This window comes from Pogona vitticeps, chromosome 5, assembly GCF_051106095.1.
Source record: "Pogona vitticeps strain Pit_001003342236 chromosome 5, PviZW2.1, whole genome shotgun sequence".
Classification (NCBI taxonomy): domain Eukaryota; kingdom Metazoa; phylum Chordata; class Lepidosauria; order Squamata; family Agamidae; genus Pogona; species Pogona vitticeps.
This window is the reverse complement of record NC_135787.1, coordinates 14,479,004-14,502,758: the sequence shown is the minus strand read 5'-3', so window position 1 is coordinate 14,502,758 and position 23,755 is coordinate 14,479,004. Positions and strand designations below refer to the sequence as shown.

Here is a 23,755-nt window from a genome sequence, read left to right as displayed (position 1 = left end):
AGTGGACAACCATCTGTCAGATCTGCTTTGATTTGGATTCCTGCCTTGAGCAAGGAGTTGGACTCAATGGCCTTATAGGCCCCTTCTACCTCAATTATTCTGTGATTCTATGAATCATTACTGTAGATGCTAGAAAAAACACTTGCCTGTAGAAGAGTGTTGATTTACTGTCTGAAACTATGTTTGTGCAAATATGCTGTCTAAGGCTGATCATGTCATCAGCCATGATTATTTTTTTGGAAAGAAAAAATTTCCAGTTCCCCCATCCAAAGGTCCTAAGGTTTTCCCAGAATTCCTTTTATTGTGGGGAGGATATTGGTGGTCAACAGATGATGGGGAGCCTTTAATTTCTGAAAACCTACCTCTGCTAATGGACTATCCAGCCATGAACCACAATCTATTACCCATGGTTTGCTATCGGCTAATGAACTCTGGCTTGTTCAAGCTATGACTTGTAGTGATGTGTGAACCCAAAATCCTGGCTTGTTTCTTAGCTTGTTGCTGATAACCAGCAATCAGACATGCAAGTTAAGCCTTGTTTACATTCCAATGATCAGCCACAAATCAAACCAAATTAAATACAGTACAGCTGAGAAAAAACTGTAAAACAAGCACAAGTTTTTGCATTACAGTGGTGCCTCAACTTACAAACTTAATTGGTTCCGGACGATGGCCGTAACTCGAAATAGTTGTAAGTCGAAGCACCATTTCCCATTGAAATGCATTGAAATTCAATTAATCCATTCTGGCTGAAGGAAAAAAGAGCCCACACCCCCCAAAAAACCCCTGCAAGACCCATTGGAAACACAATTAATCCCTTCTGGCTGAAGGGGGGGAAGAAAAGCAATCAAGTGTGCAAGACCCATTGGAAATGCAAAGAAAGCAAAGGAAAAAGCAAAGAGAGCACATTGGAAATGCAAAGAAAAACCAAAAAGCAAACAGAGCACATCGGAAATGCAAAGAAAGCAAAGGAAAAAGCAAAGAGAGCACATCGGAAATGCAAAGAAAAAGCAAAAAGCAAACAGAGCACATCGAAAATGCAAAGAAAACAAAGCAAAAAGCAAGGGAAGCATACAAGACCCATCGGAAATGGGGAAACCCCCCAAAAAGCAACCAACCCCCCCCAAGACCCATCAGAAACAGGAGAAAAAACAAAAAAACCAGCAACCCTCCAAGACCCATCAGAAATGGGTGGGGGACACACACAAAAAACCAAAAAAACCCAAGACCTATCGGAAATGGTGAAAAAACCCACAACAAACAAACCCCCCAAGACCCATCGGAAATGGGGGAAAAACACCAAAAAACAAACAAACCCCCCAAGACCCATCACAGCACAGAAACATAACCCCCCCAGCCCAAAACCACGCTGCAAAACCCACCCAGAACAGTTTTTAAAAAGCAGAAAGCAGCACCTTACTTTACCAGGCAGTCCAAAGCCTCCTCCGATCTCACATTCTCTAACAACTGGGTCGAAAGAGCTACAAAGAAGCAGCCTCTTCACCACCAACAGTTAGCAATTTGAATTTCCCTCCTTTTCCCCCTACCTTTTTCTGTTCATAACTGGAAGCTCTGGCCGCAAGTCCAAGCAAAATTTTGTGGCCAGAGTTTGTTGTAATTCAAAATGGTCGTATGTCAGGACGTTCGTAAGTTGAGGCGCCACTGTACTTGTGTGGGGCAACTTTGCCCCCTCCCCAAAAAGGCACACTAAGTCTATAGTCCAGCTTGACCTTGAAGGCAGTAGTTTATGGTTTGAAAAAGGAGTCTTCCTCCACCCTATTTAGAGATACCAGTCACTGGGATTTTGTTTGTACAAAAGCGAAAAGGGAAGCCCGTTGCAGAATCACCTCTCTTGAGAGAATACTGTAATTGTCTTTTTTTGGTTCAACATGCAAAAATGGTTTAAATTTGCTCCAACTGGATTGACCTCACTTTTGTCCCTCTTCTGCCCAGTTTGATTGCCTGATTTGGCGCAAAGGGCTGGGGGAGTGATAGTTCCCCTCAACTGAGTGATCCTTGTCGCCAAACCATTTCTTTCTTTAAAAACAGAAAGTTTTCAACTTAGTTCTGGAACCTATTATCACTATGGTGCTTAAGAGAACAATTGAAAAAAGTGGTGGAAATTATCAATTAGCACCTTGTTGGCACCTTAAGACAGCACCTGCCATTGCCTCTGCCCCTGCTGGCTCCTGTAAATTTTGTCTGGATAGCTACAGAAATTTCATTTGTGGAAACCCAATTTCCACAAGTGAAATTGCATCAGTGTGAAGCATGGGGAATGAAACTGTATTTTTCATGCTGTGTATCACATCCTGTCTCTCTTCTTTTCAGTCATATACTGTATGAATTTCTTTTCTGTCACATCGGTTGGCCCAAGGTCTTTTTCTGTCTGAGGCCAAGGGAATATGGTCTCCCCTCTTTCAATCTGCCGAAAGCATCTATTCTTGTACAGTGGTGCCTCACTTTACGATTGCCCCACATTACGACAAAACCGCATTACGACAATCTTTTTGCGATCGCAAAACGATGGTCTAAATGGGTTTTTTTGCTTTGCGATGATCGGTTCCCTGCTTCGGGAACCGATCATCACAAAATGACGATTTTAAAACAGCTGATTGGCGGTTTCAAAATGGCCACTGGGTAAACAAAATGGCTCCCCGCTGTTTTCTGGGACAGATTCCTCGCAAGACAGGCATCGAAAACAGCTGCCCTATGGAGGATCTTCGCTGGATGGTGAGTTTTGACCCCATTGGAACGCATTGAACGGGTTTCAATACGTTTCAATGGGTTTTTTTCGCTTTACGATGTTTTAGATTAATGGCGATTTTCCTGGAACGGATTATCGCCATTAAGTGAGGCACCACTGTAATTTAAACCTACTTCAGCATTGATGAGAAGAGATCATGCTTTACTGCACCTGAATGTTTAAGATGCCAGAGGTTATTTTATGGACACAAAGTAGATGGCTTAATACATAGATTGTTGTCCGCATACTGTCCCTCAGCCTTTGCTGCCTCAGGTGGTTGCCTCATGTTAGGACCAGTCCTGAGTGGCCCTCAGTTGTGTGGGACTGAGCCTTCTGGCGTCAGAGAAAATGAAATCCAAAGAAATGAAAGCCACCAAGACTGCACCAGACTTGTTTTCGTGGGACTGCTTCCAAGCACATGCTGGCAATGGGTTTTTTTAGACATACTTATCAACCAATGTTGTTGTCCTGTTTTAATTGGGTCCCATCTTGAACCACATGTCCTGCTGTCAGCATCCTGGCAGATGTTATACCCTACCAAAGTCTGCTGATGTTTTTCTGCCTTTAAGACAAACAAACAATTTCCAGCACCATCAGTCTTTCCTCATAAAAAAAAAGTAAAGCAAAAAGCAGAGACTAGGCAGGATGCCGGAGTTATTCGATATGAGTATATCTAGTTTTACAGATCTACCAAAAAGGCCAGCCAATTCCAGGACAGAACAAAATGGCAAGTCCTTACGTCAGTGGCAGGCGGTCTCAAGGAGGATAGTTTTTTTGGTTGAATTTCTACCAAACGTCTTAAGTGGCAAAACAGAAGGACAGGTCACAATCAGCCTTTGCAACAAGGCTGCCCTATTCCAGGTCTTTGTCCTGAACAGAGGATCTGCACAGACAGACAGCAGAAACAAGACGTTTCGGTGCATTCCTGCACCGATCTTTCAAGTCCCTTTGTCCGTTCCTGCAGAGGTCTGATCTGGTGACACATTGCCTTAGTTAGACCCCTGCTGCAACATTCCCTCCAATTTTCCACTAGCACTGGGTGGGTTCTAACTAGAGATGGGGATATCCAATTACGAATACCCCCATACAGCTGGAGTTAACGAGGGTGGTGGCCCCGCTTTTCCTTCCATTCGCTCCAGAGTGCCCAGTTGGCTAGCCACTTGTCAGCCTTGCAGGGAGACTTATCTTCCCTCCTTCTGCCAGGAGTGGCACTCGGGAGAGATTGGAAGGAAGAGCAGATGCTGGCAGCGGATGCGTGAGTGTACGGTCCAGCCCCAGGGGCCAGATCCTCATTAACTCTAGCTGTGCAGGGGTATTCATATTCGTATACGAATACCCCCATCTCTAGTTCTAACCTATAAAGCCCTAAATGGCTTGTCTCAAAGACCACATCTACCTTCATGAACCTGCTCAATTGCTGAGATAATCAGGTGAGGCCTTTCTCTCCATCCCACTACCTTCACAGGTAGGTTTGGTGACGATACAGGGGAGGGCCTTCTCTGTTTCTCCTCCCTCCCACAAGAGGTCGGGCTGGCCCCATCTTTGCTGTCCTTCCACAATTAGGTGAAGAAGACCTTTTCCGTCAGGCAAGCTTTCCCTGAGTGAATGGCTAATGAATTGTGTTTTTTTTTCACAATAGATTGTTGTGCCTTGTTGCTTTTGAATATGTTTTAGTGTTGCTTCCTTTTTTTAGTGCGGTATTTGATCGATCCTTTTTAGTATTTGTATGAAGACAGGAGGACCTGGTGTGCTCTGGTCCATGGGGTCACGAAGAGTCGGACACAACTAAACGACTAAACAACAACAAGTATTTGTATACTCGCTGATGTTAGTTTTTATATTGTATTTTAGTGAAAGACGCATGAAATTCTCTGGTTCTGTTTTTTTACTCTAATCTGGTAAATAGGAAAGCCAAATAGCATTGCATACACCTGGGGGCAGGAATATTTTAGGGGCAGGATCATACTTCTGCACTATTAGGGAGCAGGCCGGGTAGCTGGAGCTTGTCAGCCTTGGACGACAGCCCATCTAGGGTAAGGAACGTACTCTGTATCAAGAAGTGTCCTCTCCAGAGCATGAAGCCTGGGTAAAGTAATATGGAGGATAGGCTGTTACCCAAGCAGCAAAACCCCTCTCTCCACGTCACTGAAATGGTCCAATGGAAAGGCAAGAGCCAATACAACTGGTTCCAGCAACGTCGCAGGAGTTGGCAGAACGACACGAACTGCCTCCAGGACTCCAGCTCCGGATTTTGCCTTGAGGTTAATTCCTGACGTATTTTCCATGAGTGGATATAGCCACAAGGCAGTGGAGGTTTGAAATTGGAGTTTTCCTTCTCCTAGATGGGCTGCTTCCAAGGCTGACGAGCCCCACCTATCCAGCAAATATGGAGCGTTTCACGAATTTGCATGTCATCCTTGTGCAGGGGCCATGCTAATCTTCTCTATATCGTTCCAAATTTAATATATGTGCTGCCCAAGCGAGCACAGGATTCCAGCCACTGGTTTTTTTTATGGGTAGAGAAGTTTTGGATTTTGAAAGGAGTCTGAAGAGAAGGAATGCGGGAAAATCTTTATAGCACTTGTGGGAAACCTTTCACCCTCCAGATGTTGTACAATTGCAAAATGTATCATTCTAGCTTTTCTGCTCAGAGCTGATCAGCATATGGAAGCCTATAGCTTTCCTATGTATGGGAAGAACGCTAAAATAATCCCTCTCTTTATTGATTCTGACTGTCCTCCTGATTACCTGAATGAGGAATTTGAGAGCTCTCTGAGAATCCTCAGTTCCTGCTGAGAAGAGGACAAAGGGATTTTGTTTTCCATTTTAAGATCTCCGCATTTTGTGCATAACCCTTTCCCCTTGAAAAACAAAGTGTGCACACCAACAAGCGCAGAAGGATTGGCTGATAGTAAGGAAGATGAAAACTAGATCCCGTGCATTAAATTGCAAAATGCTCCTTAAAACTAAGATGCAGTCCTCCCACTTTTGTGCCATTAATGGGTGTGTGTTTTTATTTCAATATTTTGTCTTTACAATGGCAGGAGGACCGGGAAAATCAGGACCTTGAAGGTGAGGAGATAGATGTGCAAGCATGAAGTAAGAGAAGATTTAGATGCCTACTCAGAACAGATCTGAGTTCCTCAGTTAAGGTCAGGAGTTTTGCCAGACTTCATTGTCTAGGAAGCACAGTGTGGTTTGCATTACCGCTATAATATAAACATCATTTATTGCATCAACTATGACGTGCTGGCGTTGTGGGTTAAACCACAGAAGCCTCTGTGCTGCAAGGTCAGAAGACCTGCAGTCGTAAGATTGAATCTACACGACGGAGTGAGCGCCCGTCGCTTGTCCCAGCTCCTGCCAACCTAGCAGCTCGAAAGCATGTAAATGCGAGTAGATAAATAGGTACCACTACGTGGGAAGGTAACAGCGTTCCGTGTCTAGGTGCGTTGGCCATGTGACCACGGAAACTGTCTTCGGACAAACACTGGCGCTATGGCTTGGAGACGGGGATGAGCACCATCTCCTAGAGTCAGACACGACTGGACAAATTGTCAAGGGAAACCTTTACCTTTACCTTTTTATGCCGTTGGATTGTACGTTGCCCCAAGAGCAGCATATTAAGCTAAATAAATAAATAGTACAAACTTTTAGAAATGGTCACAAGGAAAGTGGCATCAAGATGTACTGACTTAAGCCTAGGCTTCTTCCCTTACTCCTTCTCCACACTCAACTTTTACTGTCCCTAAGAAATATTTACACGTTGTGTTCTATTGACCACTGAGGCCAGGCAGCTTAAACAAAGTTCTAAATACAGAACATGCCTACCCTCTAGTGGGAATTTCAATTACAGCAGTTTATTGGCAAACGCAGCCAAATCAGTTTAGTGAAAATCTCAAGGCCATAATCTGTAACCAGGGAGCAGGCCTTTTGTAATCTCATCATCCTCACCTCAGAACTGCAAAGCTGGAAGAGGGACCCTATGGAGGATGGAGCCTTTGTGGTGAAGTCTCAGAAGATATGACACTGAGGCTTCATTTCCAGCCTTGCTCCAAATGGCACGATAAACCCACAATTTGTCTTCCGCGTTACTTTACATAGATGGAATACTCATATAAAGAAGAATCAGATTTTCTGATATCTTGGACTACATGTCCCATAATTCCCCATCCTGGGAGTTGTACACACCTTGTAGACACCTAAAAGTGGCTCGCATGCGAGAAAAGGCCTAAACTGTACGGCTTTGCTAAATCTATCATCACCCAAGCTCCCAATTCCTGACTAGTGATAGCTTTCTTTCTGAACAGAAAGCTTGGGTGAAGCTAGTCCTAAACTAAGCCTCAAAGCCTTTCAACACAGTAGGCTTTTAATCCCTACATATCTAAATATCTACATACATAAACGGACATACAACAATTACATTTTCTCATCTTCCAACACAATTCATCTTGACTTTTGTTTCCCCACCTGAAGAAGCTCAGTAGTCCCCCAAGACCTCATAAATCTATTACCAGTACTTAAAGCAAGGACTGGCAAATTTTCCTCAACTGAAGGCCAGTAGATTTGGGAGGTGGCACTGCAGGTTAAAATGCAGAAGCCTCTGTGCTGCAAGGTCAGAAGACCAGCAGTTGTAAGATCGAATCCACGCGATAGAGGGAGCTTCCATCGCTTGTCCCAGCTCCTGCCAACCTAGTGGTTCAAAAGTATGTATATGTGAGTAGATAAAGAGATACCACCACGGTGGGAAGGTAACTGCATTCCACGTCTAGTCGCACTGGCTCTGTGACCGCGGAAACTCTCTTCGGACAAACGCTGGCTCTATGGCTTAGAGATGGGGGATGAGCACCGCACCCTAGAGTTGGACACGACTGGACTAAATGTCAAGGGGAATCTTTACCTTTACCTTTCTTTAGGGTGCAATTTATCTGGAACAGCTTTGTTTTGAAAATAAAGTTATTCAGAAGCTGGATTTTAAAGCAAGACTTTATTGGTATGCAATATTATAGCATCAGTTCTTATAATGTGTATGGTTTCATAGATATTCCCCTTAATGTTGCATAATATTTTTGCAGAGAAATCTGTTATGATAAAAACAAATTTTCTGTTCAGCTTTAAAGCTGGATATTGCACCTTATAATTTAGATGCAGAAAGGTCCTGGGAAGAAATGCAACTTCCAGGTTTCCTTTAATGCTTTTCAAGCAAAATCCTAAATGTGTCTAGTCAAAAGTAGGTTCCTACTGCATTCATTATGACTTACTTCCAGGTAAGTGGCTACAATGTTGTACATCTTTACCTGGGAATCAGACCTACTGAAGTTGGTCGGATAGTTCAGTGGTTTAGGTATCTGACTGTGGAGCCAAGGGTTGTTGTGGGTTTTTCAGGCTCTTTGGCTGTGTTCTGAAGGTTGTTCTTCCTGACGTTTCACCAGTCTCTGTGGCCGGCATCTTCAGAGGACTGGAGTAGGAACACTGTCCATGCTCTGTTGTTGGGAGTTTGTTTCCCCACTGTGCCTTTTGTGGGGTGGGGCCAGCTTGTGTGACCCAGGGGAATGTTAAACCATTTCTGAGTGCTCTCTAACTACGAAAATCCTGAAGAGTGTCCCCATAAGTCAGAACTGACAACAACACATTTTTTATTAAGTGCAAATAATATGTTTTTAAAAACAATGTATGATGCCATGATGTGATGTCATTACTTCTTCTAGCTGCTGCTGCTGCTTTGCTGCACTCTTAACCACCTCCTCAACCCCTTTCTTACACACTGCCTACTCTATTCTGATCAGACTATTGATCTCTGTGCTACTAGAGATCACACAACAAGGAGCTTATAGGACTGCATCAAGCAGCCAATCAGATTTGACAGCATTTTGAAATCACTGAGAGCGTGCTACATAAATAAGGTAGCAGTTGTACTACAAGTGTGCCCCATAACTGGATAAGGGAGGTGAAGCTAGACATATTTGTGAGTCACTTCATCTCAGCCCTAATTATGTCTCTTAGGGTGCAGTCCTATACAATTCTGATCTGGAAGTAAGTTCCACTCAACTCAGTAGGGCTTATATTTAATAGACTCATATAGGATTGCACTCTTAGGTTTGATACCGCACCACAAATGATATTCCTTAATTACGTCCTGTGTATATTTACTGATTGTGACCGCACAATAAAAGCAAATTTAAGCAGTGCTTTCATGCTTCAAGAATCATGTTGATAATTGGTATTTCAGTCTTCCATGTTGCTTTGGTCATCACTTTGGTTACTCTCTGGAGACAGATTTTCAGCACTCTCAGCTGATGGGTGGCTGTCAATGTGGTCATTCTGATAGTCTTCAAAAGACTGTCGGCTATCACTCCCTCTTTTTTCCTTGCTTTCAGAGGATTGGCTGCTGTCACTTCCATGAGCTTTCTTAAGCGATGGATGCTTCTTAGCATGTTGGCTGCTCTTTCTCCTCGAGACACCTGAATACTTCTGGTATCGTTTGGCTATCTTGTCTCTGTATTTTCCCGTATGAGCCTTAGCTGTCCCTCTGCTTAGCTTTACAACTTTTTCAACAACCTTCACGGAGGGTAAGGAATGCTCTTGGCTTTTAGCATTTTCATTTTTTGGCAGTTTAAAGAGATGTTGGACATCCTTTTCAGAACCAGGAGATAAAGACAGGGCACCATTGAGCTGAACAGAATGTTGACCCTGTTGTTCTGTCTTTCTGTCAGAAGACTCTACATTATCACTGCTCTTGAGTTCTGTGGCAGCTCCAATGGCTTTCTCATAATTAATACTCCCTTTTATGGTGTCCTTTCTGACTTCTTGAAATGTAGAACCAAATCTTTTTTTCTCTCTTTCATGGGTCACTGGATCACCCAATGAGCTTTCTTGAGGCTTTCTGTTTATTTTTTCATGTCCAGCAACTTCTTTTTGATGTGCTTTGGTCGAACTCAAATCTTCTTGACCAGTATTAAACTTCCTATGAGGGATACTGACATCTTTTCTGCCTTGCAGTATTGCATTGGAAGCTGATACTTGGCTACCAGAAATCCTTTTATGGGTCATAGCTTCACCTTCTGAATATGACTCAGTAACTCCAGCTCCATCCATGTGGCCTTTAAGCTTCCCACTCAGTATGATCCCACTTTGGTTTGTTTTATCAGGCTTAGCGAAAACAGAATCTTTTACCTGACTGACAAGTTTCTCTATATTATCCACTTCACCTTTTTCTTTTTTATGTATTTTGGAAATACTGGTTGCTTCTGTAGGCTTTCTTTTACCTGGCTTAGTAAAAATGGGATCTTCCACTTGACTGATAAATTCCTCAGCACCAGTTTCATCTTTATCTTTTTTATGTGTTTTGGAAATACCAGTTACTTCCATATCGCTGCTAGACATCCCAGTAACGACATCCTCTCTCGCGTTATCTTTTTTATGTGGTTTGATAGTACTAGCAACTTCCACGTGGCTGCCACCTCTTGCTTCACTTTTTGGGAGTGGTCTGGTAACTCCAGACCGGTCCTTCCATTTGCTTACTATCACAGTAGGTTCATATTCACCTTTCTTCTGTTCTGCAGCCTTGCGATTACCTTTTTCGCTAGCTATTTTAACTTGACCAGTGTCTGAAGTGCTGGTGAAATTGCTTTTATCTGTTACGTGCACTTCTTTCCCTAGAAGATCTCTAGAGACATTACTTTGCACTTTGAAACTATGTAATTCGACAGTAACATTGGCCTGTTTGCCTGACAAACCAAGGTGACCACCCATTTCTCTACCTGGCTCTTCATTGGTGGAATTAGTTTTGCCTTTCAAAGAAACCTCTGAATAATCTTTGCTCTGTGGTTCTTTAATTTTTCTAGGAATATCATTGTAAGGATGAGTTTCCTGGCTTACACCAACCTCGTTCTCTTTTATCCATATTTTTGTGATCCCATTTTTGGATGGCTTGGTTATTGCAGGTTTCCCACCTTTACCCTTCCCCTCAAATTTACCCCTTTCAGGGCTTCTTGTGACTTGGTGGTCTTTGCTTAGCTCACTAGCTTCACTGCCAACATCGATGCCATGATGGGTAGCAACGTGCCCTGGAAAGTCTATGTCTCCACTCCCATCTATTTCATTGGTGTTATCTCCTCCAGCAAAATCATTTTCTCCTTTGCCTGAGATGAGCTCTAAGTGATGTTGTTGGAAATCCCAATTACTCGTGTTTCCATGACGTTCCCTTACATTCTGCCTCCTTCCAGAATTTGTTCTATCCTCTGGCTTTCTGCTGTCTCCTCTTCCAGTTAGATGCTTCTGCCCATTGCTTGTTTCTTGGGCAGCATCTGTGAGATTGTCACTTGGTTTCTTTGGCTTATGTTTCTTGTCAAGCTCATCAGTGGCACTGGAAATGGTCTTCTTGTTATCTTCTTTCTATGTTTCATTTCCAAAAAGAAATTGTTAAAATGTCATTATTAACAGAATCATTTAATTTAAACAGGTAAAGCAGAACGTGCATAATAAAAATGACAAAACCAAGGTATTAGACACAGAGTGAGGAAACTGTTTCCTTTGAATGCTTTTAAACTAGCAGTTCGGTCTCATATTGTCATCCTTTCGTCACCTTTTTTCAAAAACAACAAGTCTAGACAGCATACTTGTCAGAAGTTTAACTTTAAAGGTTTTCTTCCTCCTTCGCCTGAATTGTAAGGCCTGACTTAGGGAAAGTAGTTTGACTTATAACTCCGTTTTAGAACCACACCATCCCAATGTGAACAGGCAAAGGGCTATAGTACCTTTAATTAAAACCTTCTTGTTTGAAGCATCTGATTCTTTCATCACTTCCTGCTGCATATGGCCGCATGGTCACTGATACATAACCTGGTAGCTGTTCATTGAATAGTCTGTTCCCTGTTAATAATTGTTTCTGTGCTTGTGAAGCTTAAAGGCTATCATATGAAGCCTGAACAACCTATACCTGTAGGTACCTATGCTGATAATATTCAGACGGATCATTAAACACCCAGTTAATGGGAGAGGTCACTTAGCTGTGTAATAGGGTGATGGAGTGGTAATGCTGAGATGAAATATGACATCCGAAGGTGAACCTCACTAAGTCTTTGCAGAAGTAGAAGGTATATTGACCATTCATGCAATTTTTGCCTGGTTCTTCAGTGTGATTCACAACCGCAAGGAATGTTGACCAAATGGAACACAAATGAAAACTGGGTGTGGGCACTAGAAGGATAGAAGAGGGTCTGGCAGGCTGGCATCCCAAATAGAAGGATGCCTCTCTGCCATATTTACAGAGGTCCGTCTCCCATACCACTTATTTATTTATAAAGATCAAGAGTGAGCTTGTAAGTTATGAGCTCAGTGGTGTAGGTATCTGGCTGCAGAGCCAGAGGCTGTGATCCCAATTCACCACAGTGAGTCCTGCAAGCAAAGCCAGCCTGTGTGGCCTTGGGAAAGGTGGGAAATTAGTTTGCTCAAGGCCACACAGTCCCAGGAGTGAAGGGGAAACCACTTCTGAGTATTCTGTACCTGGAAAACCCTGAAAAGGGTCACAAGAAGTCAGAATTGACTTGATGGCACATGTTTTTCGTAGAGTAGATTGGTTTTTAGCGTATGTTTTTAACTGAACTGTTTTAATTAATGTTGGAAGACTCTTGCAGAGTGCGGACAGCATACAAGTTGAATTAATAACAATAACAATAACAATAACAATAACAATAACAATAACAATAACAATAACAATAACAACAACAACAACAACAACAACAACAATAACAATAACAATAATAACAATAATAATAATAATAATAATAATAATAATAATAATAATAATAATAATAATAATAATAATAATAATAATAATAATAATAATAATAATAATAATAATAATAATAATGAGGAGAGGTAGGAAATATGAAGATGAGTGTACACCATGATACTTTTGCATAGGAAATACATTTGAGTTTAAACATCTTAACTCATATTTCAGGTGTGATACATTGGTGCCTCGACTTACGAACTTAATCCATCACAGAAGATGTTCATAAGTTGAAAAGCTTGTAAGTCGAATCAGCATTTCCCATAGGAATGCATTGAAAACCAATTAATCCATTCCGGCTGTTTTTTTGTTCGTATGTAGAGGCACCATTTGTAAGTCGAAGCATTAGTTCCCATAGGATAGGAACTAATGCAAAACTGGTTAATCTGTCCTCTATCACTAGGCGGAGAATTTTTTTAAAACCTAAGATGACTTAGGTTTAAAAAAGGGCAGGAAAGGAGGGACAAACACCTTTTAAACAAAACACCTTTTAAACCAAGAAGCTTTAAACCAAACCAAGCACCTTTTAAACCAATTTTTACATTTTAAAATTACAGTATCAGGCACTACCAGGCAGTCCAAAGTCCATTTCCTGCTTTCCCCATAGTTTTTTTTGTTCGTAAATCAAAGCTCCATTCGCAAGTTTAAGCAAAATTTTGCGAACAGAGCTGTTTGTAAATCAAAATGTTCATATGTAGGGGCGTTCGTAAGTCAAGGCATCACTGACATCAGAGAAATGGGAAGACATCAGGCCTTCACATCTATCCTGTAAAAACTGATTCTAAAAAAAATGGGGCTGCAAGAAGAATGAACTTTTTAAGTGCTGAAAAGAAAATGTCAAGCAATTTGTTGAATGAAATGATGTAATCTCAGTGTACCATAGGGCAAATATTAGAAAATAAACACACACATATTCAGTAAGAAACATGAGCTGAACACAGTTTACCTGAATCTGTGTTTGATTGTTTGGCATTGAAGAAGAGTACACATAATTGAATATGTAAAACCCGTGCTTGGAATGTCGTCCTTTGACCATTATCTGAGGACAGAAGATAAGGCATTAAAAATATTCTTGACCACTCCCTCTTATTTCACTTTAGCCTTCTTATTGAACTGGAGAAGACAGCAACTCACAACAGATTGGGATCACCAGTTGCCAAACTCTTTCTGAGAAAAATCAACAGAGTTTTGTGAATGATCTCTATAATTATGTTTATGTACATTTTAGCCTTAATGTAATGATCAGTCTGGTTTTTTTTTCTTAGTATTGTGTTTCCCTCTGATCTCACAGCTGATACATAGGGAGGTAAATAGACAAATATCTAGTTTGACAGGCAGACAGACATTCTCTTTATCCCTTTGTATCTATGTCTGCTAACCCAGGATAATATCAAGCATATGAAGAAATGGATGCTGGTGTAGGCTGTACTTTATAGTCTTTCAGGTGCCATAAGACTTGTTTTTCACTGCAACAGACTAAAATAATTGCCTCTGGAAATTGTTTGCAGCCACCAGGGGGAGTACGTAACCTTTGTTTCCGATTTCATAGGACATCTGTTCTCAACTTCTCATTGTGCCACTTACATTTACTAAGCCATAATTTTCACATCCATAAAAGTTTATACTCCAGACATTCTGCCGATGATCTATTATTCTTTAAGGTAAAAAAAAACTCCTATAGGTTTTTTTGTTTGGATGTGGGATATCTCTAAGTAGCAATTTTAAAGGATTTTTCTCATCAACTACCTCTGCGTTGGTGGTAGAGTCTAGAAGACTCTTTTGAGGGCAACTCCTAACACATATATTTTCTGTAACTAGATTCCTCAAATTCTGAATTCTGGATGTGTCCAAAGTGGAGAATATATGCATTAATGGATTTTGTTGTTGTTGACTTTCTCCTGGTTGCTCAATTTTCTTTAAAAAAATAATGAAATGGGGAGTGCTGTCGAAAATACTCAGAACGTATTAAAACTGGTAAATCTTTAAACTTTTCCGCATCTCCCTTCATGCTCCATATCAGTGAAAGCTTGATTAAATAGGAAGTTCTGACATCACTTCCTTTGCATCTGCAAAGCTGAGGGGATGGATAACATGAAGGAGTTAGTTCCAAAGCATCAGGCTGGAGATAAATATGTTAAACCCTGTTCTAATAACAAAGTTTGGATTCAGTAATAAAACACATTTGACAACCAACACTTCTACTAATTGTAATATAGAACAAAATGGCGGGAAACAAAATTCTTTCCACATATGTTTGTGTAGAGACACAACATCCCCTCATTTTTAAACAAACAGAAATAGAAGGAAGCCATATTTTCACCAGAATACTTTAAAAAAATTACCTGGTGTTCTCCCACACACTTCTGCTTTGCTTTTTGGTAATGGGGCTGAAGCTCCTGGAGAAAAGTAGAATATCACATAACTCACCTCAGAATCTGTTTACATCCTGTATATTCTTAAAGCAAGGGTAAGTAACTCCAATGTTCCATCTCCAACTTTTGATGGAACCAGAAGTAACTGAAAAATCAGTTCATTTTTAAGAAAAAAATGCTATTTGGGGTCAAAAAGAGCCCCCAAAGAAGGATTTAAAAGGAGGCCCATACCCTCTGGAGGTATAATTCTCTACTTTCCCATGCAAAATTTACTTCAGGAATGAATGGCTAAGGATTTTTGTTTTATTTCACTTCTTAACTATTAGAGCAGTATGACAAAGGAACCAATGATCTTGGAAGATGATGAGCACTCCAAGGCTGGAGACATTCAGGAGAATATTAGACAACTATCTGTCAGATTTAATTTGATTTTGATTCTGCATTGAGCAGGGGGGGTGGACTCAGTGGCCTTATTGGTCCCTCCCAACCCAATTATTCCATGATTCTATGGTTCTGTTATTTCATTTCTAACATACACACAAATTGTGAATGTTAGGAAATTTTTCTTAGTCAAATGTCAGCAGAAGGATTGCTCAAGTGAGAGATAAAATAGATCACATTAAATATAAGAACATTTAAAGCACAAACTGTACTGCTCCAACTTCCCCTGTCTGGACATGCCCTCTGTTGAGCTAACTGGGCCTAAAAGAGGCTCTAACAGCCTTGAAATGAGCTAGGCGCTGGGTGTGCATGTGTCCATTTTTGCTATTAATTTTTTGCAATTTTTGCATCTTGCAAATATCAATGCTATGGGGTCAAAGCCCCAGTTGCCTTTTCTTATTTATGATTCCAGATTTGCATGTAAAGATAGTAATACTCACCGACTGTGCCCAGGCTAAGCTACAGAGAGACAAGTACAAGAGGGCTGTTTTCATTTTTGAGATTTCTAGGGACAAAGCAAAAGAGAGAGAGAGAGAAAGAAAGAAAGAAAGAAAGAAAGATTGTCATTTAACTTTCAATGTTGATGCCATAGTCAAGACTCTACAGAATTATTATTTCTCTCAATGAAGTATCAGAGGCAAAACTTAAAAAAAAAATCACTTCTTTTAGCATCTGCTGAAATAATTAAATATGGCATTCTGTATCAATATGTGCCAGATTAGTTTGCAAGAATTGAAACATTATCTGATTCATGTTTATTTGTTTATTGCATTTGTATAGCCCACCATTCTTTCTAACTGACATGCATACATAATTCTCGCTCACTTTTTGTTTTCTCAGCCACCCTGTGAGATTCAAATCTGGCACTCCCCAGTGCTTTTTCTAAGGGTGCAACTACACTGGAAGGATGAATCGCAATTTGATTTGCAGCTGGATTACATTTGAAATTACAGTCAGTACTCACACAGAGGCTAAGGATTGATTTGGAAGTTCACCGTTCATAGTGGAAGCAATGTGATTTGCAATCCAACCTGCAGCCCCCCTTTTTCCTTCCTTTCTCTGGTCCCACCTCTGCCAATCCTTCCTTTCTCTAATCCCACCTCTGCTGATCCTTCGTTCCTTTTATGAGGTATTTATTTATTTATTTATTTATTTATTTATTTATTTATTTATTTTATTTGTTCGATTTATATCCCGCCCATCTGGTATATTTTACCACTCTGGGTGGCTTACAGCATATCATAAATACATTAGGGAAAACATTCCCATACAACAATAACAAATACTGTGCAGAAATATAATAAATGATAAATAGCAAAGCAAGAAGAAATCAGATGTTGACAGGAGGGACGGCATGGATGTACATCCATGTTTTCAGATGGGATTTTAAAGTACCCGGCATAGGGGCCTCACAAATCTCTGGAGGGAGGTTGTTCCAAAGGCAAGGAGCCACTGCCGAAAAGGCCCGGTTTCGTGTCTTTTCCCTCCGGGCCTCCCTCGGCGTCAGGCTCCTCAACCTCACCTCCTGACTCGCATGGGTGATCCGAGTAGATCTTGGTGGGAGCAGGCGTTCCGCCAAATATTGCTGCTACAATTATTTCCTGAATGTATAAATTCAGGAAATAATTGTAGCAGCGAAGCCCTGATGATAAGGTGATCTAGTGCAAATTTCATATATGTAAGATTTTTTTATAAAAAAACATTGAAGGATGATTGAAGGAGAGGAAAGAATGGGTGTGGGAATATTCCTGTCCTGAACACCATGCCCCAACTGCCGACGTCACTGAAACACCACCTACAGACACACACCCATCTTTAACGGAACTTATCAGAACTAATCACGTAAAAAAGCCCATTTTGTTCTAGCTTGAAAACGTAGAAGCCACCCAACAGTAGAGGAAATAAGCTGCTTTGGGAGCAATGAAGGGCTAAGCAGTTTGAATCAGCCTTTGCATCATGTGGTCAGTAAAAAAATCTTTCACAATATTTCACCCATTTTATAAGCAGAGCAAATCCTGTGATTTTGACCATGTAGTTACAGCCTAACATAAGGAAAAGACCCACTGATGGACTCTAGTTGTTTTGGACTTTAACTCCCATAGTCCATTTCCATTGGCCACTGCTGTCTGAGGCTAATGGCCTAAATTCTTTAGAGGGCAATGAAGCTTCCTGTTCTTGCCATAACTATTAGACCCTCTGTAGGAATAGCAGTTATTTGAAAGTTCTAACCACATACGTCCAAATGGTGTAGGTACGTCTAGGGCCACACCTGTAAGGACATAAATAATAGCCTTATACTTGGGCAGACCAGTGTTCACAAAAGGAGAGAACGTGGCTCTCAAGATACTGCTGCACATCAGCTTCTTACTGTGGCCAATAGGGAAGGATGATGGGAGTTGTAGCCCAATGGAGCTGGAAGAGTATCCTCAACTCTTGTTCCAATCTTTTCCAATTTTGGATTCATTACTGTTGTCGGCCCCTGTCGTGATGATGGGAGATGGAGTCAGACAGGTTCTGTGTGAAGATGATTTGAGAGACATTGGAGTGTGTTTTTCTAAGTGCCATGAGAGTGTTTTCCCAAGAACCGTTACAGCCTGGTTCGAGATAATGATGAAGGCCAAATTGAGAGGCCCATGGAAGACTCAACATTCCAAGCTAATTGGAGAAGAGATAAACAACACCTGGACTCTCATGGAAATAAGGGAAGGAGGAAGGTGGTACAGCCTCTTGAGGCTAATTGGTTAACAGCTAGAAGTGTCAAGAAGAAGGATGGAGTTAGAGAAGATAGAAAATGGACGATGGGTTATGTGGAAGTGGTTCAATGATTCGTTGTTGTTCTGTTCTGTTTTTCGATTCCATGATGATGGGAGAGAAAGGAACTTGACTGAGAGAGGATGTAAGTAAAGGAGAAAGAAGGAGGTGAGGCTAGCCCACTATAGCCCACCTTACCTTATTAGTGTTTATTATTTTTAATGGGGAATAGTTATTTTATTTAACTGCAGTCATCTTTGAATATGTTCCTGATGCTAATGCTTGTGCAATATAAACTGTTTCTGATGAAACTGTATTTTTCTAATAAAATTTAATTATAAAAATTCTACAAAAGGACTGGTCTCTTGAACAGCAGGGTCTGGCTAAATCTAGGAGGTGGAGAGGGCCTCAACCTAGCTATCTTTTAAGAGTCCTACCTAACTGAGCTTTGGTGAGTTTGAAATAATCACAAAGCCCCTGTCTCTGTACCTGCAAAGTACTGGTTAAAGTGTTCTTTTAAGGTCAGACTTGTGTTCAAAGGGCTTACACTACGCACTGCTAAGGTCCTGGGACTTGCCCCAGCACAAAGGTGGTAGGTAAGTGATCTGTCGGACTCTCTGACTGAGTGCAATCTGCCCTTGGGAGATCTAGTGCACCACAGCCCCAAATTTACCATTCTTGACTACTGGCAGTAGGGTAGCCACAACTCTCAAGATCCCCCATCCAAAGATCCATTGGTGGGGACTCAAAAGAAGGTCTTCTCTGTGGATGCTCCCAGTCTGTAGCAAAAGAGACCAGGCTCCATGCGCCCTGCACCTGTCCTTCAAGCAGCAGGCAAAGACCTTTCTATTTAAGCAGCCTTTGGCAATTAGCATTCTAACAACAGGCTTGCAGCTGAATGTGCTCTTTCTTTTTAAAAAAGTAAAATATCATTAGTACTTTAAGAAGTGTTAAAGTTTATTATATTATAAAGTATATGGACAGTATAAAGAGTTTATTTCTATTTAATTGCATGTAACTTATTGTATTTTAATGCCATTGTTTTCAGCAATGTTTGTAGACTGTCTTGGGTCTCAGATTTGAAAGACAGGCAGCAAAGAAACAAATAAACAAATTGCTGGTTGTACAATTGCATATGGAGTCACTGATCCTATGACCACCCAGCAGGAAATGTTGTGAAGCTGTAAGAGACAGTTCTAAATTTCTTTAATGGGGATTAGAAAGGCCACATTTGCGGTGCTGCTTTGCAAAATCAGAACAGCTTCTTTATGATGACTCAGTTGCACTTAACATCCTTTGGCAGGTAACGAGTCTAATATACGGTAACTTGACTTCGCATGGGTTGGAACATTGCTTTCCTTGAGCATTTCTCCTCACTGGTGACAGTGAAAAATTTACTGGGGCAGTTAGCACTGGCAAAATAAGCTAGAAGTCTGATAAGTGGATTAGTTAACAAATTTGTTACTCTACTCATAGGTTTAAAATGTTCCAATTTAGTTTGCTAATTAATCCACATCAAATAATTTCAGTTTACTCAGTTTATTTTCATGCATAGCAAAAACTGATAGGGGAAAACCTGTGTCACGTGACAGAATTTTGTGTATTGCAGGAAGCTAAGATTCTGGTGGCTCTACAGATCATACTGAGGACTGTCTGTGTCTTAAAAAGGAAAACATCTCATGAAATAGACATGCATTGAGGATGAATACATCTCAGACTAAATGTATAAGGTTCCACTCTTATTTTACTGAAGTCAGTGGCCACTACTGTTTTGTCTCACTGATTTCAATGGTATACCAGGTCAAATAATGTACAGGACAATCCTGTGCATACTTACTCAGAGGTAAACCCTGTTGCACTAAGTGAAGCTTCCTTAAATTTAAGGATGTATTAAATTTTACACATGTACACACAGACATACACTGGTAGCAAACTAAATTCCCTAGATGCTACTAGACTAAATGAAGGACATTATGTGTCCAATCTTTTAATCACTTTTTACTATGCAAAATATGAAAATACACCAAATATATAGCCACAATTCAGAGCTACTAGGGGAAGGAATATCTGGAAACCATTTAAGCCGTAATCCTGTATATAATTTCCTGATAATAGGTCTTAATGAATGCAGTGAACTGTTGAGCTAATTCACAAAACCACCACAATGTTAAGCTATCTCAAAAATACATTTTTAAATTTGTATTTCACTCTTGTTTAAAAAAAACATAATAAAACATAGCTCCTGCTTCTGTGTTTGGCCTTATTTCCTAAAGTGGCTTAGGAAATAAATAAAATACCAGCACAATAAAAACATTAAAAAGCAGATAAAATCAAAACACATGACAATATGCATAAGCAACAAGCACAGTACAAAAAGCTATTAGTTATTCAGTAGCAAACAGACCTAATCAAAGACAACTAAGTCAAAAGGAAAAACAAATGAACAACTTCAGCCCAGGAAATTCAACGAAGCCAATTTGGCCTATGACAATTCTGTCTAAAACAGAATAGAATACCTAGCATATAAATAACAACACAAATTCCCCATAAAATATCAACACAAATTGCATCAGTTCCTGGAATGAAGTGTACACATGCATTCTTTAAGACAAAAGCTGAAATGCTGAACTTGAAATACTAGAGCTTTATAGCTGTAAGCAAGTAAATGGATTCAGGATATGATCTTCAATTTAATTTACCATTTATCAGCATTCAAGCTAGAAATAGGTTTGCAAAGTTAGAGGTGTTACCGTAGCTTACATTTAACTCAGTCAACAGATAAGGTAGAATGAGACAAGAGAATGAAGAAATTTCCTTGTGTTTCCTCAGGTCAAGATCCCTCCAGAAGCTGTTTGCAGCATCTTGCACACCTATCTGAGGTTTAAAGTTTATTAAAACAGCACAGGCCAATCAGGTCCAGATGCTTTTAGCACCTGACCACAGATAACTGGAGGAGGGTCAGTTTTAACCTAAAAAAGTTTTTTGTGGTGGAAGTAATTTATCTCATGTTCCATCTCATTGAAAAACAACAACAACATGCAGGTTATAAATATCTGTTGTGCAGCTTAAGGTGCCCAAGAGTATGTAGTTCTGCAGTTGGGCAGATTTATATGTCTGAAAGAACAGAATATGGGGCTGCCATTAAAAACAGCCAGTTAAATTTGCCCCCTGTACTACATCCTGATGTCATTAAGATGGTGTAACTTCTAATCCACATCATTTGCCTCTGCTCAAGGAAAGGATACCTATACATTTCCCACTGTGACAGGTGTTTGACTCACTGATCTACAGGGTACTCTCCAGTCCAGTACTGCAGTTCTAAGATGATGATATATTTGGGATGTAGTGGACCAGGGATAAGTTGACATTATGGAGGAACTAGGAAACCTTGACACGGAGCTACGATTTTTAATGGAATTCGTATATTCCTGGTTTTAAAAGTTCCAGGCTATTTGTTATTAGTGTTAAATGGAAGATGATTAAATTAAAAGAAAGTTGCTGGGTCAGTCTGAGCTGTTGTGTTCTGCTTTTTAACTAGTTGGCAGAGAATTTGCCTAATTTGTTGAAATTGTTGCTTTAATTGAGAACGCAAAAAGTCACTGGATCATTAGTCTAGTTCACTTGAGAGTAATTTCCTCTGTCAAATCCTCAAAGATTTGAAACAAGGTAGGTGAATAAGCCAGTGGGTTAAGCAGAGGTGTCCTAAAGGATCAGAAAACCCACTGCAGAAAAGAAAAGTCCAAAGAATGTGCGTCTTGGTTGCTAAGGCAAGTTAATGGAAATTGGAACATTTGTGAAGATTTTGCAGTGAATACTAAACGTGAGCAAATGAGAGATCAAACTATTTTATTTCCATAGTCCACATTTAGATGGATGCTGGTGAATTTGTTAAGTCTTGTTTTGCAATTTTCTATTGCCACTAAAATGATAACCATAATGCACACTGTTGTTTTATTACCAGTACCTGTATATGCTGTTGCTGTGACTAGCATATTTGATTGAAATATAATCTTCAATGATTCATACAAAGAGTTTTTAAAGTATTATTAATATACAGATATCGTTGCTATGCAACTATGTAATCTGAACATATGATAGCAAATTTATGTGCATATGGTTATTTTGTCATTTATTCTATGGATGGGCTTGTATAGAAAAAAAACCTAGATAATTTGAGGAGTGTGACTCTTGCTTGTGTGGAATGAGCAAACCTTTCCATATTTTCAGCCTTATGTTTGCAATAATAAGGTCTTCATGTGATCAGAGTCTGGGATTCTCGGTGTAACAAATTCTTACTTGTGCAGTCATGGAAATAAAAGAAGGTGGGATTTATCAACTATATATGTACAGAGATCTGCTTGTGGCAGTCCTTGATGCAGCTGGATGCTGTTAGTAGATAATATGCTCACTCTTCCAGTACTCTAATCCAGTGGTCCCCAACCTTGGGCCTCCAGATGTTCTTGGACTACAGCTCCCACAAGCCCTCACCACCACCTCTGCTGGCCAGGATTTCTGAGAGTTGAAGTCCAAGAACATCTGGAGGCCCAAGGTTGGGGACCACTGCTCTAATCAATTTTGCCCAATAACAACTTGAAAAGAAGGACTATACAAAGTCATTATTTAGTATATCTTCCGACAATGAGCATGAATTAATGTCAGATCTAACCACAATTAAGGCTATAGCTTAGTGGTAGAGCACAATGCTTTGCATAAGAAAGGTTCCAGATTCATCATTATGTAGGAATGGAATGTCCAGTGTAGTTTATATGTTTGTTTGTTTGAGTCCTTGATATATCACCCTATTAGCGCGCACACTACTGTGGGTGGCTTACAAATTAAACCTTAAAAATCCCAAAGACCCCACATAACAGTGGAGTAGTGAAGGGAGTGATGGTCTCGGCCTCAAGATATCTGGTTTTGAATTCCCACTTGGCCATGGAATCTCAAAGGGAGGCTGGAATTGGTAAACCCACTTCTCAAATATTTCAAGTATCTTAAAGCCCAGTTTCGACTTGAGGGGACGCCACATACAACATGTAGGACCAGGAAAGAGTTCTTTTGTAATCCTGGAAAGCCATAGCTAGCCAGTGTGGACTAATGGTGGGCATTTTGTGGCTATCCAGATGCTTTTGGGTAGCAATGTCCATTTTGTTTCTGTCTTCCAGGTTATTACTATTCTGTCCAATTTTGTGTCATCTGCTGATTTGATAAGCATTCCCTGCACCCCTTCATCCAAGTCATTAATTAAAATTTAAGAGCACCAATGCCAGGACTGAGCTTTGAGGTACCCCACTTGTTACCTCTTTCCCAGTTCAAGAGCCATTGATAAGCATTCTCAGAGTACAGTTCTGTAACCAACTGTGTATCCACCTGACAGTTGTTCTATCCAGCGCACACCAAGTTAACTTGCTAATCAGAATATCACAGGGCAGGATTTCAGAAAAACAATAGACAGTGGTTCTGTGATCTCTTCAGCCAGTTCCTTCAATATCTTTGGAGGCATTTCATTGGGCCTTGGGGGTTTGAGCTTATTCTAAGAAAAAACGTATTCCTTTACAATTTGTTTATGAATATCAAGCTGCAGTCTTCTCCACTGTTACTTCATATTTGCCTGGAGTGTCATAAACTGTCTTTAGGGAAAAGACTGAGCTA

General features: G+C 40.5%; 2 non-coding genes across 2 annotated transcripts; both read right to left on the bottom strand.

Annotated features, from left to right (window-relative positions):
- Positions 1-863: 863 nt before the first annotated feature.
- On the bottom strand, positions 864-15,231 carry LOC140707731 (uncharacterized). The gene is made up of 2 exons (XR_013545778.1): positions 13,486-15,231; positions 864-11,140 (listed from the first exon to the last, which is right to left on the bottom strand). It is a non-coding gene; the product is annotated as an uncharacterized LOC140707731 (transcript).
- On the bottom strand, positions 5,127-5,233 carry LOC140707917 (U6 spliceosomal RNA). The gene has a single exon (XR_012088049.2). It is a non-coding gene; the product is annotated as a U6 spliceosomal RNA (small nuclear RNA).
- Positions 15,232-23,755: the final 8,524 nt, after the last annotated feature.